This window comes from Hyposmocoma kahamanoa, unplaced genomic scaffold (assembly GCF_003589595.1).
Source record: "Hyposmocoma kahamanoa isolate Upper Pololo Valley unplaced genomic scaffold, ASM358959v1 64, whole genome shotgun sequence".
Classification (NCBI taxonomy): Eukaryota; Metazoa; Arthropoda; class Insecta; order Lepidoptera; family Cosmopterigidae; genus Hyposmocoma; species Hyposmocoma kahamanoa.
Window position 1 is genome coordinate 13,121,974 of NW_020653852.1, and position 8,205 is coordinate 13,130,178.

Here is an 8,205-nt window from a genome sequence, read left to right on the forward strand (position 1 = left end):
CCATGAGTCCAATACTCATCGAAATAAACTCCGGAGTACTACCCAGAACAAGTAGACCAGAACAAGTTTAGTAAAGTTCGAAACGTTTAGTAAAAACCGGGGATGAGGAGCGTCTAGCATTCACAATGCTTACTGCTGAGCCACTGAGGTAGTCAAACAATTAAACGTAATAAATGGTTTCGAAGCAAAATTAGAGTGAGAGAGTAGAGAGAGATTTGGTTACTGCTATTCCAAAGGGACACATCGTTTAAACGAGTGCTTAGCTAATCGCATGAACGCGAAAGTCCTAGAATGGGTACTCCGAGTAAACACCCGGTCACGAGGCCGACCACCTAGACAAATAGGTCGTTGACCTACCACGATACAGGGGCCGGAATTGAGTGGAAAGGACACACGCGAAGAGGAAGCATACCTCCAAAACGGAATACTCAATGAGCCACAATAATTATGAAACATCAAATTTATGAATGCAATAAATCGTCAAAATTAATTCCATTATTTATTACATCTGAGATACAGCAGTTGTCTTAATTCATAAATAAATGGACGAACTATGTAGTAGAATATCTTGTATCAGTTTCAAATTGATGAATGATTTCAAAAATTCATTTGGTCTAAAATGCTACGTAAAAAGTAGTACCCAAACCCATCTCTACAGAATCTGAACCAATATATGCCTTTTATTGCACAGAATGTAAGCGACGGCGGATATCTTTAAATATGTAAACAAAATGTTTGTCTAGGCGACCCTTTTCCAGTCAATTTGTTATTATATTTATGTCAGAAAAAATTATATAATACTATATTATGTAATATCAGAATATAACTGAAAACGCGTAAGTCCCCAACTCGCATTGGGTCAGCGTGGAGGAACCTACCCTCATCTTAGACGAAATCCGTGCCCAGCAGTAAAATCTAATACTTAAAAATTTTTTGCGGGGTGGGTACAACTACTCATGAAAATTTTATTACAAACTGATAATTAATAAAGGAATGCATTCGAGACAAACAAACATAACGAGGCATGACCGCCGACTTATCGTCAGTGACATTTTTACTATATTTTAAACTATAACGAACAAGGAAGCGTCAATATTTCCCACCAAAATTACATAAAATAGAAATTATTGCAAAAGCTACCATTGCGTTAGTGCAACTGTTTTTTTTATATTTAAGTGTAACCGACAGAATCAGTATGAAAAAATCATAACGTATGCGACCCCACTTGTCATCAGAAACCGACATAGTATATCAATATATCGTTATTTACTACAAACAAAGTGGCAAATATTGGAAACAACGACAGTATCTTATACACCCAAACTCGAGACAATACAGAAAAGTTAGTTTTCTATATTATAATTATCATTATCATTTCAGCCGAAAGACGTAACACTGGCCTCCCCCAAAGATTTAATAATATTAAATAAATGTTTGTTGAGTAACAGGAAACGTTGACCAGTTTGAAAAACAAAACAAATACATAGGAAGCGTAGTTTCATACCCAATATCTATATTTCAGGAAGTGACAAAAACAAACTACGTATTGTTTTAGGAAACATTTTTTTTGTTATTCTTATTTTATTAATACAAATGGGCACGCGTTATTTCAAATTCACGTAAGTACATTACGGTATAAGGATGTTTTCTACAAAAACTATGATGAAAGGTAAAAGGGCAACCTTTAATGTTCTAAATTGAAATAGAGAATCCTAAAGGACTATCCACACATATCAGGGCCGTGCCTGTACACAACAATATTTTTTTGAGCCCCTGACGGAGCACGGCCCGTCCACGTCCCGGGCACGGCCCGGATATGTGTGGATAGACCATAAGAGTTTCTTTTTTCGAATTTCATTAAACATTTTTTTATGTTCGTCTTATAACGTTTGATTCCTTATCTTTGTAGTCCAAAAATACTTTATTCGAATAGACGGATGTCTGGAAATCAAACGCATTTTACGTCTCCTCAGTCAGATATCGGGTAGCATATTGTATTTGTGGAATTCACGTAAACAACCACATTGCAGGTTCAAGTATAGTCTAACTGAAGGCTGTTGCAAGAAACCTTTTGGCTGCAGGTGTGCGTGCCATACGTTATGGCATTTTAAAAGAAGATGACAGAGTTGAAGACATTCCATGTTTTGTTATTCTGTATAATCTTGAACAACGTGAATACGTTTTCATAAGATTTGCCAAGTAAATAGTTTTCTTTGAAGGGTTCTTTTTACGTGCACGCAACGGTGTACGTACACATTCAATTCAATTCAATTCATTCGTTTCTTTGTGATACACAGGTTACAAAAGTTGTTACAAAAAGTTCATATATATATATATATATATATATATATATATAGAATCACTATGATCCGCCCTTTAGCATACAAAGTTTCAGTTTTTTTGTAAACACACTCTTGCAATAATTTGTATATTGTGTATTGTATATTGTACATGCTGTCCAATAAAATAATATCACTCACAATACTAAATTAAGAAATTGTCAAAAATTAATAAAAACTTAAACAATGTGCAATATCTATTTTAAATGAAGTCTCTAATATTGTAGAATGTCATTTCATTGAGGTAATTAAATAACATTGTCTTAAACTCTGTTGCATTATTGCAAATCCTTAGTTTAATCGGAATTTTGTTATAGACCTTCAAAGCCATTACAAACACGCTTTCTCTAAGTAGAGCAGTTTTGCATTGTTGATCAGAACGGCATGCACTTGTGACATGTTGAAATAATTCATGATGGCGCTGTACGAAAAGTGATAATTCAAATATATACAAGGATAAGAGAGCAAGAATTTTCAGCTTTCTAAAATGTGATTGACAACTGTCCTTTTTGTTAAGACCACAAATAGCCCGTATGCATCTCTTTTGAGCTTTATAATACTAATACACGTTCAATGTATGACGCATTCCCCTAAAAAATTATGCCGTATCTTAAATTGTTTGCTACATAACCATGGTATGCAGTCAACAAAGTGTTTAAGTTAACTATTTTTGATAACCTGAATAATACATAAGAAAACTTCAAACAAACATAGTCTAGATGTATTTGCCATTTTTAATTATTATCTACATGTAAGCCTAAAAATTTTACACTCAGTGTTTCTCGTACCTCCCTACTTTCATAGACCACTTTAATTGGGATGGGTTCATGGTTACTTTGTTTAAGGTTCATTACTTTTGTTTTGTCAAGATTTATAACAAGGTTATTATATGTCAGCCATTCAATTATAGGTTTCAAACTTTTATTTATGTCAGTTTCTTTTTCATATATTACAGAGCAGTCATCTGCAAATAATATCATAGGGTCATTAATTGATTCTGAAATGTCATTTATGTAAATTAAGAACAACAGCGGTCCCAGCACGCTACCTTGAGGCACTCCCTGATTTAGTATCCTCGTTTTTTATTCATACACTTTCTAAATTTTAGTCACTGGACACACTTTACCGATGTGTGTTGATTGCACTCTATTGCTGAAGTATGACTTTAATAATGTGCAGCATAATGAAAGGCGCGTGTAGAGGTGGGCAAGCGCCCGAGTTTTAAACCGGCGCTTTGTTAATGCCAAGTTTAAATCGGGTTAAAACCCAGTAATGCCCGAAATTGAAGGCAAAAACTATGTTCAACTAAATATTTGTTCAAATTGAATGATATTATTACAAAATGTTTATTGTTTTCATATCTAGAAAATTCTATTTGCAATACTGTTGTATCAAATCGCTTGAAAATCGCAATGAAGTAAATAGATACAAAAAATCGTTGGATCGAAGGCACTTGTATCTATTTATGATCATATGAATCGTAATTGTGTTGGGGTGTCTCTTTTTCGTCTAAAAAATATTTTTTACATCCCAATTTAATATAAATATGAAATTTATATTAGATTCCGTACTCGCTATTTCTGCCCATGATTTTGGGCAGAAATGAGTTAAAACTCGGCGCTTCGGGAAAAAACCTGAGAGGATTGATTGGGTTTTATCCCACTGCCCATCTCTGGGCGCGCACAACCAGCGCTATACAACGGGAGGGCATCGCCAGATTGCACGAAAGTGTACGCCATACACGGCACGCGGCGGGCGTGCACACGTACACACTGCGCTGCTACGTTTGTGTAGAGTTACCATACTTGTATGGCCATATCATATTTTTGTTATAAATAAAAAGTTTGCGCTAAAAAAGGGTAAACAAATTTGCTAATAATAATTATGCCTGTATTTTTAATGGAACTTAAGAAATTAATTCTGTAGTAGAGTTTAATCAATATGACGATTTCAAGTGTAATTTGCTTACCTATGAAATAAAGATTATTTGACTTTGACATTGAATTTAAGTTAAACCACAGTTCAACAAGCAACAAAAAAGCCGTATTTTTAAATTACACGAGATTTATCACTATAGTCAGTGAACATGGCCGTCGGTATAAGTTGGTAGGAGGCCCGCTAATAAATCACGGTGCAATGTAACGCTCAGTTGTGGTACAAACTGCTATATCCTTGTTTATAACTTGATATTATGCGCACACTACTACAAGATTCCAATATTGTAATCACGATATATTTACATGATTTAATAATGAGGTTCAAACAAACTAAATTTACGTAATAATTTTCCCTTCGTGTCCATTTCGAGACTTTTCCTTTCATGATAATTCTCATTGCAACAAAAGGGTTTTGAGTAAAAAAGCATATTTTTTAAAGGTTATGTCGTTGATGAAACCTGGTAATCTTTGTTTTGTAGCCTAAAGCCAAGCAAATAATGGGTGATTTACGGCCACACTATTACTCGCACCCATAAATACGACGATATCCATGAGCGCAAAAAAGATATATTATCCCTTGTTACTATTAAAGTTGCGCACAGTTTCAGCCGTCTAATTTTCGCTCGCTCTGTCCTTTGCCTATCACTACAACCTAGCACAAAAGATTTAAGCGCCTACAATGTTTATGACGACGGTGCCACCAGGCCGTATGCCACGTCAGGTATATCACAGTTTGACGTTCATCCAAATAGTATGGTATACAGGGTGTAATCGTTAAGTGTGCCCAGGCGATAATTCCGTAAATATAAAAGATATCAAAAACCTTTCATATCAAGAAAAAACGATAAGAACTAAACATTGTAAACATTGGTTACTGAAATATGTACTGGTTGCTTGGCAGACAATCTACACTATCTGTAAGCAATAAACTCTTATTGTATAGGCAGGTCCTAATGCCAGTTTGGACCTATGGTATATAGCTCTGGGGTTGCACCGCAAAGACATAGATGTTATTCAACGTTTCCAAAGTAAAGTATTTAGGAATATTGTGAATGCCCCCTGGTACGTACAAATCGAAGACCTCCATCGAGACTTGGAAATGGAATTCGTTGACAAGATAGTACAGAAATACGCCGAAGCCCAACAACGCAGGCTTCACCATCATGTGAACGTCGAAGCCAGTCAACTCCTTGACCACACAAATATCATAACTCGATTAAAACGGACAAAACCATATGAAATAGTGTAGTGTTAGTGTAAGATTAAATTAATTAGTGCGAGGGACACTGAATAAAAAGATTACATGATAAAATTGCCTTCGCCTTAATAGATCGCCTTCTTTACCTCTGACTGGATGCACTATGGCGCCAGTCCACATACGCCAAAAGAGGTACTCAGAACTCGGCGAAGGCTAGACTTGCATAAAGCTAGCGTCCCAGATGGAATTACAGCTATAGTCCTGCGTAACCGTGCGCCTGAGTTGTCTCCTTTTCTCACACGTCTGTATCGCCTCTCGCTTGAGACTGGTGTAGTTCCCAGGTCGTGGAAGCTTGCAAATGTGCAACCAGTGCCTAAAAAAGGAAGCAGAGCTATACCCTGTCAACTATAGACTTATCTCAGTCACTTCCAAGACTCTACAAGACTATGGAACGTGTACTTAACAACCGTCTCCTGTCGTACCTTGAAGACAACGATTTCCTCAGTGATCGCCAATACGGATTCCGAAGAGGGCGATCTACTGGGGATCTTCTTGTGTACGCCTCTCACGGAGCGAGGCTATAGAAGAGCATGGCGAAGTCATTGCAGTGTCAGAGTCTTTGACAGGGACTGGCATGCAAGCCTTTTAAGCAAACTTCCCTCTTATGGGCTTCCCATTGACCTTTGCAATTCGATTTCGGATTTCTTGAGTGAACGTTCAATTCGAATGGTCTGAGAAGGCTACTCTTCCGAACATAGGGCGATAGTTCCTCAGGGTTCTGTACTGTCTGCAACCCTCTTTCTGCTGCATATAAACGATATGTTGATTCCGAGTACCTTTGAGTATGCTGATAACAGCACAGTTGTGGGCAGGCACTTGACCAATGCAAGGGTCAGTGGAGAAGAAATCCAGTCTTGTCGAGAGCCCATGGTTAGTCGTTTGAATGTGACACTTAAGGCAGTCTCCGATTGGGGCGATGCCAATCTTGTCAAGTTTAATACTACCAAAACACAGGCATGTCTTTTCTCCACTAAACGGAGTCCCTTTCACCTGACTCCGACTTTTCGTGATATATCCATACCGATAGCCGACCGTCTTCACCTACTTGGAATGGACCTGTCATCCAATCTGAACTTCGGCAGTTACATTGAATCCGTGGCCAAAAATGCAGCCAGGAAGCTTGGCATCCTTTCCAAGGTGAGGCGATACTTCACACCGGGACAGTTGCTTCAGCTGTACCAAGCACAAGTCCGGTCGTGTATGGAGTACTGCTGCCACTTATGGGATGGTTCTGCTAAATACCAACTGGCCACCTTGACTCAATAGACTAGCGTGCTACGAGACTTATAGATGACTCGGAATTAGTAGAGGCGAAGCTGCAGAGCCTTGAACACCGCCGCAGAGTTGCCAGCTTATCGGTATTCCATATTCTGTATATAGTTATGCATAATTTGATTCCGCCTTCCACTTTCCATCTTCGGGAGACTAGACGAGCGGGGGTTCCACCCCTATATTGTGGATATTCCCCGGATTCGCACGAAGTGTTTCGCTTCCACATTTGTATGGCGAGCAGCTAGGGAGTGGAATTCCCTGCCTGCAGACTTGTTCCCCGAACGCTATAACTTGGACCTTTTCAAGGCGAGAGTGAATAGACATTATTTAAGTGTGCATGCTACATCATCGACCACATCGTCACTTTCCATCAGGTGAAATGGAGGTCAAATGCGCATTTATTTTTTATAAAAAATAAAGATGACAAGAAAATAGCCAGTAGGTAAATTCTTAGTATAATTTGTTTATTTATTAGATTAAGTGAATTTGTAAAGTACTTATTAGTCTTGTATTTGGCTGTATTTAATAATACTGTATTTATAAATAAATGAAAAAAAAAACCTTTAAACTGGCATCAAACGTACTTTATCTAATGAGTAAAATGTCATCAATAACTTTTAAAAAATAAAACTAGACTTATCCAAAATTTTAACATTAAGCACTCCTATACATTTATAATGACATTCGAAAAGAGGCTTTAGTTTCGAACAACTGCTTTGAACACAAAATTTTGCGCTTTCACTTTGTTTTTATTCGATTAAAAGTTTGTTGTGTTACTTCATGTATAGCAGTTTTGTTATCTGTAAACTTATTATTACCTCTTAAATTAGGTTAACTAAAGCCTCTCTACGAATTCATATTAAATGTATGATAGCGTGTTGAAATTTTGAATATATCTAATTTTATTTAGAAATAGTTATTGATGTCACGAGGTTTACTCATTAGGTAACACATTTTCAATAGCAATTTAAAGGTTTTTGATATCTCTTATATTTACGGAATAATCACCTGGGCATACTTAATGATTACATCGTGTATAAATAAATACATTTAATTATTTAAGGAGTTTATTAATTATTCTAGCATTATGACGGAAATGTTATTGGACAATTTCGTTCATAGTAATTTTAACAGTGCTCGAGCTGGTTTATCTTTATAACTATATAATTTAAGGAAAAACAAATAGGTATACTACGACCTTGATATTAGTTTGTTGATTTTGTCTGCATGAAATGTTATTCATTTACACCAAGAATACGTTAAAACTTGTTTGCATGGAGTCCCCTCCCTGGATTATACTCAACAGTTTTAGTAGCAGCGGACCTTCATGTGACAGAGGGTATGTACTGCCAAATTGGTAATTATTTCTGCCGCCGAGCCGGAGATGGATGCTGGTGAA